The sequence below is a fragment of the Marmota flaviventris genome, chromosome 10, assembly GCF_047511675.1.
Source record: "Marmota flaviventris isolate mMarFla1 chromosome 10, mMarFla1.hap1, whole genome shotgun sequence".
NCBI lineage: Eukaryota > Metazoa > Chordata > Mammalia > Rodentia > Sciuridae > Marmota > Marmota flaviventris.
This window is the reverse complement of record NC_092507.1, coordinates 112,892,144-112,903,369: the sequence shown is the minus strand read 5'-3', so window position 1 is coordinate 112,903,369 and position 11,226 is coordinate 112,892,144. Positions and strand designations below refer to the sequence as shown.

The 11,226-nt window shown below is 38.8% G+C and overlaps 1 pseudogene; it reads left to right on the top strand.

Annotated features, from left to right (window-relative positions):
* Positions 1-615: 615 nt before the first annotated feature.
* Positions 616-1,569, top strand: LOC114080898 (density-regulated protein pseudogene; annotated as a pseudogene).
* Positions 1,570-11,226: the final 9,657 nt, after the last annotated feature.

Below are 11,226 nucleotides of genomic sequence, written 5' to 3'. Positions count from 1 at the left end.
AGGGATCATCAGTCAAGTTTCAGCTTAAATCACACATAAATCCCACTGCCAAGAGTGGGATTTGTTTAGTTTATCTTGGCTAAGGGTAAAGCCCCTAGCCACCCAGGAGTCCCTCAGAGATAGACACAGAGCTTTTCTAGTCACATGTTATCTTTTAAACTGAGGAGAAGAAAATTTATCTCAGAGGGCTTTCTTTAGAATTTAGAATTCCAAAAAAGAGGATGTTGGGGAGGAGGAATAGACTGGAGAAACAGCCTCCTGAATGCTGGCAATACAGACATGTGCCCCCACACTTAGATCTCTTATTGTACCTTTAAATAAAAGCCTTACTGGAGTATGCTCTGTGGAATCTGGTTACCTCTCTCAAATGTCCTCTTCAGCAAGTCCTCCCCTGGCCACCCTCCCCACTACTATTACTCCATTTTTATTTTTTCCATGGTATCTATTATTATATTATCTATTATTATATATCTATTAATGCATTTTTTTGGCTCAGATATTCACATATATAGTAAAATGTAAGCTCAATGCGAGGCAAGGTTTTTGCATTATTTAATGGTATATCCCAAGGACTAGAACAAAAAGCCTTTGTTGTACGTTAATAAATAAAACTAGAGACGGGCTCTCTGGAGGCCCTGGCTAGGAAAGAGGAGTTGCATGTGTCGCTTCAGCGGGTGGGAGCTGCGGGAGCGGCGGCGGCGAGCGCTGTGCGACCTCCTGGGTTTGTGAAATGGCTACTGACATTTCTGAATCCAGTGGGGCTGATGGCAAAGGAGATCCAAGGAATAGTGCCAAGTTAGACGCTGATTACCCACTTCGAGTCCTTTACTGTGGAGTCTGTTCATTACCAACAGAGTACTGTGAATATATGCCTGATGTTGCTAAATGTAGGCAGTGGTTAGAGAAGAATTTTCCAAATGAGTTTGCAAAACTCACTGTAGAAAACTCACCCAAACAGGAAGCTGGAATTCATGAAGGTCAAGGAACAGTAGGAGAAGAAGAGGAGAAGAAAAAACAAAAGAGAGGTGGAAGGGGTCAAATAAAACAGAAAAAAAAAGACTGTACCACAAAAGGTTACTATAGCTAAAATTCCCAGAGCAAAGAAGAAATATGTGACAAGAGTATGTGGCCTTGCAACTTTTGAAATTGATCTTAAAGAAGCACAAAGATTTTTTGCTCAAAAATTCTCCTGCGGTGCCTCAGTAACAGGGGAAGATGAAATCATCATTCAGGGGGACTTTACAGATGACATAATTGATGTCATTCAGGAAAAATGGCCAGAGGTGGATGATGACAGCATTGAAGACCTTGGAGAAGTAAAGAAGTGATTTTGAAAAACTTGTCTATATTTAATGATCTGGACTGAGCTGATACGGCCAAAGGGAGAGAGGCCTTTTAAATATATATCTATTTATCCTACAGTAAGACTGTAGACACCCTTGGCATTTTCACTGTCCTGTAAAAGGCTGCTTGGTTTTTTTTATTGCCAAAGTCTAATAAACAGGGGAGACTGTCATGCTTATGCATGACGCAGAATTTAGTCAAATAAAAAATTTTGGTCATTTGGTACTGAAATAAAAAATAAAACTATAGTTTCTGGGTCATGTGGTATACTTAATGCTATGGTTTGAATGTGTCCCCCCCAAAACGTGTTGGAAACACAATCACTGATGCAGCAGCATTGAAAATGGGTTCTAATGAGAGGGTATTAAGCCACAAGAGTTGTCCTCAAATTGATTAATGCTGCTATTCTGGGAATGGTTTGTTACTGCAGCAATGGGTTCCTTATAAAAGGATGTGTTGGGCTCCTTTTTGCTCTTTCACCCTCTCTTTGCCCTCTGCCATTGGATGAGGTGATACAGCGTGAAGGCTCTCTCCAGACACTGGCTCCTCCATCTTGGATTTCCTAGCCTCCAGATCTGGGGCCTAATAAATTCATGTTAATTGTAAAAAACCTGTCCTATAGTATTTTATAACAGCAGTACAAAGGAAACTTTCTTCATCTTAAGAATTCAAAAAGGTAATACATTTATTACCTTTCCTTGAAATCTTATTAGGTTTACTTGGAAATTATGTTTGGATTTGGAATAAGGTAAGGCTCACATAATATTTTCCATTTATCAGTTATTCTAATATAATTAAACAAGTAGTTCACTAATTTGAAATGTAACCTATGTCATTCTAAATTACCATATATAGATCTTATTTGATTTGTCTATTTCTGCATCAGTAACACATTTTTACTTATTACAATTTTATAGTGTATATTGGTATACAGAAGGTCAAGTTTTCTCTAGTTCTTCTGTTTTAAGATTTTCTTTGCTGTTATTGTGCTGCTTCTCTTCAAGATGGACTTTCATAATATTATTAAGACATTTGTAGAATTACATTGTATTTATAGATGATTTGGGTAATGTTTGACATCTATATTACATTGAGGCTTCCCAAGTTATAGCTCTTTATTCATGTAGGTGATAGAATCCCCCTATCATATCATATGGACGTAGTACTGTTAGGTAGAACTTGACATAGGCAACATCATTTTGAAACATATCCTCCATCTTAGAACAAGAGTCACCTGAAGGTCACTCTGACTCAGCCTGACCTAAGCCCCAGACTATACTCCATCATCAGGCAAAAAAAACCCAAATTGTATTCCATCACCATGCAAAGAAAGGAAATTGTTATCCAAGACTAGAATCCCCAAAACACCTGGTTTGACATGGAACAGTGACCACCTCAAAGAAGGGAGGTGATGTCCACAAGGCCCCTTCCCTGATAACCCCATAGCAATGGCCTAACTGCAAAATTCCCCCACTCCCTCACTCCCCTATATCTACTCCAGGCTATTAAGGGAAGATGGATCTCATTCTCTCCTGGGTCCCCCTCCACAGGTTGGTTTGTCTTGAAGTTGAGCCATCTCTCTTCTCTATTTTCTTCATTCAGTTTTTTCCTTACAGGTATCTTTTTTGTACTAATATTTGAGAAATGTTTTTCCTGCCATTATTGGTAGGAAAGAATTTCTTTTTTCTTTCTTTTTTTGGTGGTGCTAGGAACACATGTGTTAAAAATACAGGGGTGCCATAATGAATCAAACACATGCTCCAAAGTAACTCAGCAAGGCAAACTTTACTTCTGCAGGAGGGCATCCTACCCAAGCTGCCAAGCAAGCACATTTGGGCACATTGGGTGGGCAGTCCACCTGTTTTTATCCCTAATGCAGCACTGCCCCTTGCTCTGATAGGAGGAGCTTGGGGTTTCAATCTACCTGATTGGCTAATTTTAAAATTGTGGCAGGGAAAGGAAAGGGTTATATTAAAATGGCTACAATTGGATCTTACATTCCACTTAACGCTAAATACTATATTCCAAAAATGGACTTCCAGCTTTCTATTTCTCACACATGCATCAGCTTCATGCATACTAAGAAAACAGTCAATCTCTAAGCCACAGTCACAGCCCCCTGGTTTATCTTTACTTTCCTAGGAAGTCACATTTTATTAGTATGTGGCACTACACTGCATTTTCTTCTATTTTTAGGTAATTTATGTGTTTATACGTACATCTCCCCTCTCATTACTAGCTTTTGGGCTTTCTTTGAGGAAGTCCATGACCCAGAAAATCAGGTGCCTTTCATTTTGGTAATCATCTTCAGAATTTGGCTCCCTCTCTTTTTGTTTTTGGTACTAGGGATTAAACTCAGGGGCGTTTTACCACTGAGCTATATCCCCAGTACTTTTTATTTTTTATTTTGGGACTGAGTCTTTCTATGTTGCTGAGGATCTCACAAAGTTGCTGAGGCTGGCCTTGAATTTGGGATCCTACTGCCTCAGCCTCTGAGTCAGTGGGATTACAAGCATGTGCTGCTGCACCTGGCTGGGTTTTCTTTCTTTTATCAGGATGGCTTGAGTTGAAAATAACAGGAAATCATGATTCAAACTGGCCTAAACAATAAAGAAATGTGTTATCTCACATTAAAAAAAGTCCAGAGACAGAGTGTCTCTTTATATCAGGATTCTGGGCCTGTTTTTCTTCAATTCTCTGGGTGCTGCCCTTGGATTACCAGCAAGATGAGTACAGTGGTTCTAAGCATCATACCCAGATAGAAGGGCACTAACTATGACTTTTATGTGTTTCTTAGAATAAGGAAAACTTTCCCAGAAACCCTGCAGCAATTTCTCCATGATACTACTGTATTAGAACTGGTCATTCCTAAGTCACTCATTAAAGATTGGGAGACTGACATTACCAAAATAGATCTAGCTTTATCATTTAAAGGTACCACCCTCCTGCTTCATTTCCTTTCTTGAAGAATCTTTTTCTTTCCTCCAGAGATAATAAATGTTGCATTTTTGTCATTTGTTTTGTTTCCTGAATCTTATGTCTTCCTAATTCTTGGTTTCCTTCCTTGCCGGGTTTAAGCATGATTGTCAGAGGCATCCTAAGACAGGGTGCATGGTGATATAGCAGATTCCATTGATACTGCAGGTTATAGTCACTCAGTTCACCTGAGCTGACCTGCAGCTGCTGGCTGGTTCAATTTCTCCTGAGAATTAGACTGTGGTAGGGGAAATGTAGTTACCTGAAAAGTCTTTAAGTGTTTAACTTCTCCTTATACAGACTTTTCAACTATCTTTTAATATATATCTGTATATGATCCCTCCAGTTCCCAAACATTTTTCAAGATCTTCCAGGTAAATTAGCTTGTTAATCATGAACATTTCTCTCTTCAGGGAAATAAACTCGATTCCCTACAACTCAATTTTCTGTAACAACATTCAGACAGGGCCAGAGACAGGGCCAAAGACAGGTAGTCTTGGATCAGCTTGGAAAGATGAGGGCTAATTGTCAAAGAAAAGGAAATGGGATCATAACATCTCCAGAGCACTTCTCCCTTACAATAGGTTGCTAACATCTCTGGGGAATCCCTCCTCCGGACACAAGGAGTTGCTAATGATTACCCCACTGAGCTGCTTCTTTTCTGCCTTTGAGCACTTAGGCAAGATAGAAAGAGAAGGAGGAAATGGGGAGAGGAAATCTGAGATCTATAAAAGAGACAAGACCACCCGCTCCCACGGATACCCAGCTCTGGGCCCCCTTCTCTCTGGAGAAGTCTATCTCTGTCTCTCTCTTAAATAAAACTTGCTTTCTACTCTTGCCTCCATGTTTCTTGGGTGTTTAATCTTCAACAATGGGAACGAGGACCAGGTCCTGATTTCCAGCATGACTATGATTTAAGGTCATCCCAACATCACTTCTTAGATAATAAAATATCATTGAATGGTTGAATAAGAGGAAGACATCTTTTTATCTGTTTTAATTAGGTGTGTCAAAAGTCTAGATTATTGTTCTTGTCATAAATTAACTTCAGATATTGTTTTTTTTAAATTGTCCTCCCTTTGCTTTCTAACTCATATGTTGTAATCGCCTTGATTTTTAAAAAATAAATTTTTGGGCTGGGGATGTGGCTCAAGCGGTAACGTGCTCACCTGGCATGCGCAGGGCTCTGGGTTTGATCCTCAGCACCACATAAAGATAAAATAAAGATGTTGTGTCCACCGAAAACTAAAAAATAAATATTAAAAAATTCTCTCTAATAAATAAATAAATAAATTTTAGTCTCAGATAATATTGCCTTTCTTATTTCTAATATTCCCCCACCACCACCGCATACTAAGGATTGAGCTTCAATGCTTTACCACTGAACTACATCCCTATCCCTTTTTATTTTTAATTTTGACACAAAGTCTCGTTAAATTTCCCAGGTTGGCTTTGAACTCGAGCTTTTCATGCCTCAGCCTCCCAATTACATGGATTAAGGGCATGGGCCACAGCCGCCCAGTACCTGGTTTAATACTTTGTTGTTGTTTTTTTAAGAGAGGATTTGAGATGAAATTTTAGAGTAGTTTTGATTCGTATTTCTCTAATTACTAGAGATATTGAACATTTTTTCATATACTTGTTGATCGCTTGTATATCTTCTGAGAAGCATCTGTTCAGTTCCTTAGCTCATTTATTTATTGGGTTGTTTGGTTTTTTTGGTGTTAAATTTTTTTAGTTCTTTATATGTCATGGAGATTAGTGCTGTATCTGATGTGTATGTGGTAAAAATTTGTTCCATTTCATAAGGCTCTCTCTTCACCTCATTGACTGTATCTTTTGCTGAGAAGAAGCTTTTCATTTTGAATCCATCCCATTAATTCATTCTTGATTTTATTTCTTGCTCTTTAGAAGTCTTGTTTAGGAAGTCTTGTTAATCCAACATGATGGAGATTTGGGCCTACTTTTTCTTTTATTAGGCATAGAGTCTCTGGTCTAATTCCTAGGTCCTTGATCCACTTAGAGTTAAGTTTTGTATGTGGTGAGAGATAGATTTTTTAAAATTTTCTAAAAAAAATTTTTATTTGTTATATGACAACAGATGCATTACAATTCATATTACACATAGAAAACACAATTTTTCATATATCTGGTTGTACACAAAGTAGAGTCACATCCTTTGTGTCTTTGTACATGTACTTAGGGTGAGATAGGGGTTTAATTTCATTTTGTTACATATGGATTTCCAGTTTTCCCAGCACCATTTGTTGAAGAGGCTATCTTTTCGCCAATGTATGTTTTTGGCACCTTTGTCTAGTATGAGATAATTATATTTATGTGGGTTTGTCACTGTGTCTTTATTTGGTACCATTGATGTACATGTCTATTTTGGTGCCAATACCATGCTATTACTATAGCTTTGTAGTATAGTTTAAGGTCTATTATATTGTAGTACAGTTTAAGGTCTATTATTGTAGAAATACATTGATTTTTGTGTGTTCATTTTATTATACATTGCAACCTTGATGGATACTCACTTATTCTAGGTGTTTTTTTTAATGAATTCTTGAGATTTTTTTTTTTTTACTTTTTAAATTTATTTAGTTGTTTTTTAATTTTACGTGATGCTGAGAATTGAACCCAGTGTCTCACACATGCCAGGCAAGTGTGCTACCGCTGAGCCACAGCCCCAGCCCAGATTCTTAAGATTTTTCTATGTAGACAATCATGTTGTGTACAAGTAGGGGCTTATAATTTAATTTATTTTTAATCTGTGTGCCTTTTCTTTTCTTACCTCACTGGACTAACTAGAACTTCTAACTGTATTTTGATGAGAATAGTGAGACCCAGTCTCAAAATAAAAAATAAAAAAGGGCCAAGGATTTGGCTCAGTAGTTAAGCACCCCCTGGTTCAATCCATGGTACAAAAAAAAAATATTCCCTGGGTAATGATGTTATAACTAATAATCTAATATCTCTGTATTACCACACAAAACAGATACTTTTAGGACTTTTCTGTCAGATTAGAAGCAGGTCATTGACACTAATTTTCTCAGTTTCACATGTTGGGGAAAGAAGTCAGTGGTTGTGCTAGATATCCTACTTCAAAAAGGAAATCGAGGGCGGGGGCTCTAGCTCAGTGGCAGAGCACTGATTTGATTCTCAGCACCACATAAAAAATAAATTAATAAACAAAGATATTGTGTGTCCCTCTACAACTAAAAAACTATTTTAAAAAAAGGAAATTGAGAGACTTATTTCAACTAATTAACAACTTACATCAACCAATCTGTGGGGAGCTGAGAGCTGGAGGTGGTGCCCTGTGATGGCAGTCTCAAATAAAGCTGCAAAGAAAAGGAAGATAAACCTTCATCTTGGGCTCCAGCAAGAACCTGCCTGCCAAGAGTTGGTGCAGTGGCACATGCCTACCATCCCAGCTACTTGGGAGGCTGAGACAGAGGAATTGCAAGTTCAAGGCCAGCCCCAGCTCACTTGGTGAGACCCTGTCCCAAAATAAAATAAAAAAGGATGTGTGTGATGGGGTGAGGATGTGTCTTAGTGGTAGAGTGCTCCTGGATTTAATTCCCAGAACTGCAAAAAACAAAAAACAAAAAAACAAACTCTGCTTACCTCTGTGACATGCCAGTTTAGAATAACTGTTAAGCTGTTTTGTTAAACAGACCTGCAAAACCATCACAAACAGAATTTTAAAAATGCATATTTAACAAAAATTGTCTATGACCCAAGAACTTCAAATAGTTTTGATTTTCAAAGGAAAGAGCCCAGGACACTATCTTTCATAAAGCTTCTTAATTCCCTTTTTTACCGCCAGCAGTCAAGTTGAAAGAATAGCTCAGGAAACTGTCTTATAGGAATATGTAAGTTTTCTATATGAAAACGAGACCTACATGGCAGTGAGATGAGATTCCCATACTTCTAGGGACTGAGGGCAAAAGTTGGCCTTTTTAAGAACTGGGAGTCACTCTCTGAAGCATAGACAATTGAGTGAGACCTCTGGTGTGTGGGAGAGCTGAAAGCATCTTCATCATGATTTCTGGATGTGTATTTCTGGATGAAACTTTAACTGTGAGTAAAATTGGTGTATAGAAAGGAACATGTTAATTCATGTCTGACTTGTTGGGGGGGGGCGGGCAAAATGCATTCTAGTGTGTTCTTTCTCATTTCCTTTCCCCTTCCCTGCTCCTCCCTCTCTCTGCCCTTCCTTTCTTCTCTTAGAAGAAATAACAAATCAAATCAAATATGTGAAGAATAACTTCGTGTATTGCAATATATTTTCAAATCTTAGGAATTAGATGAACGATATCACTACAGATTCTAATACTATGCACTAAGCCATGACAGTATTCAATAGCCACAGTGCTGATATAGATAATAAAGGAGTGTGTGTCTGTGTGTGTGTGTGTGTGTGTGTGCGCCCATGCACATTTTGTACTGGGGATTGAACCAAGAGACACTGTACCACTGAGCTACATCCCCAGACCTTTTTATTTTTTATTTTGAGACAGGGTCTCACTAAGTTGCTGAGGCTGGCCTCAAACTTGTGATTCAAGTCACTGGGATAAGAGGTATGCTCCACCATGCCAACCTTCAAGGAATATTATTTATAAACACTATGTCATATGGCATGGTGGCTCACACCTATGATCCCTCAAGAGGTTGAGGCCAGTTCAAGACCAACTTAGGCAATTTAGCAAGACCCATTCTCAAAATATAATAGAATGGACTGGGGATATAGCTCAGTGGCAGAGCACCCTTAGGTTCAATCTTCAGGATCTCAAATAAACAAAGTTAAAAAAACACATTGTGTTAAGAAATCTGACAAATGGGATAGTCACAAACTATCCAACCTCATTTATGAAGTGTGAAAGTAAAAATATTAACCTAAAATTTTTAGGATTGAGGAGTTTCTGAAATAAAAAGATTTATTGAGCCATTGTAAATGTTAGCCAAAAACAAAAACAAAAAAACTGCCTGGGTCCTAGAAGAAATTCCCATAATTACCAGCATCAGTGCAAGGTAGCAGTAGGAAAATGTCTGCCAGACCAGAAATAAGGGCATTTATTTTGTGATGCAAATTTGGGGAAGGAAGACTTAGGTTGTTTACATTAAACCTACATTGGCTATAGGTTAGAGCGTATGATAAACAACTTTTTGTTACTATGACCTAAGTACCTGACATAAACCATTTAAAGGTGGAAATATGTATTTTGGTATATGGTTTCAGAATGAAGTTTCAATCCATGTTGGCTAGCTCCATTGCTCTGGGCAGAAACATCATGGCAGAAGGCATGATGAAGAAAAGTGTTCAGCTCATAGCATGTAGGTAGCAGAGAAGAAAAAGAGAGAGAGAGAGAGAGAGAGAGAGAGAGAGAGAGAGAGAGAGAGAGAGAGAAAAGCACAGGACAAGATATAGTCCCAAGGGCACTAGCCCCTGGGACCCACTCACTTGTACTAAGTCCCACCTCCTACACTTTCCACCACCTCCTAAAAGTCCAAATTATAAATTCCTCAATGAATTAATCCACTTATGAGGTCAGAGCCCTCACGATCCATTCATTTCTCTGAACACTGTTGTTTTGGGGGACCAAGTCTTCAACACATGAGCCTTTGGAAGACAATCCAGATTTAAACCATAATAGTGGGTGAGACTGTGAAGTGGAGGTAGTGAAGCTTTGGGATAGGATCATCCATAAGAAAAAGCTGTTGCTTTTTTTTTTTAACCTAGTTAATTACACCTCTTCTAAACAGTTCATTCGTCAGAATTTGATGAAGAAAAATTTCTCAGTGGTTTAGTGGGGATTATAAAGATTTTCAAGCAAGATCTTCAGAGACCTTCTTGCTTTCTACATTGAGAGTGGGATCCTATAAGAACTGATGCAGATGGTATAGGGTACCTAGATGATGCCTCTATCTAGGTATGACATTATGGGTAGGGCAGTTAAGGAGAAGGGGTAGCCTGGGAAGGGAAAGATTTTTGTGATTTTAAAGAAGCACCTATGTAACCCTGAGGTTCTCTGTGCTATGGGGCTGTTAAGGGTGAAGGTCCATCTAAACACGTTTCATTTATTGAATTTTTATTAGGACTGGTTAGATTTTTCTTCCTCTTTGAGGCTGCTGGGTCTTTCATAACACATCAGCTGCAGGGCTTACTGCCTCACTGCCTTCCCCCCACCCCACACCCATATTCAACCACCTCTGAACTCCCTGAGGCCACCTGCATAAAAACATGCTTCTCAGATAATGGAAAATTTATTCTAAATGCTTATTTTAGATTGAGAAAGACCCACTTTCTCATACCCACTTTGCTTTTTTGTCTGCTTTGATCTGTGGCTTTTGCACAACTGATTGCTCATGCTGTTCCTCCTTTTGACTTTAAGTGAGACTGCCTTTCCCCATTTCTTGTGGCTTATCTCATTTCTGAATAACCTATGGGGACCCTGGTGCATGTTATGGGTGGAGAATGGGGAAGAGTGTGGTCACTGTAAGAAGAGGAGTGGGCCTGCCATTGAGAAGGTCTCAGTCAAACAGGAAACATTTGTAGGCAGGAACAATGATTCTCATATAAGGCCACCTAGAGCCAAAGAGGGATGCTGTAGCCTCTGTATTGCCCTTATTCTGAAGTCTCCTCAAGTTTCTAAAGCTATCAGATGCCTCCTGTCTCTAATTTCCTCAGGATCAGTGACTTGAGCTTTGGCTATGAGCCTGAGCCTTGGGCTTGCTTCTGGGGCCTCTGGAAGTTGATTTCTTTTTTCCTTTGCTCTTTCTCAGGAGACTCTTCCTTGCCTTACTCAGACTTCCAAAGAGACTGAACAGTCTACGTTGTCCTGCAGGATCAGAGAACTGAGTTATGAATCTAGAGAAATTTGAGTACAAATTTGTTTTGGT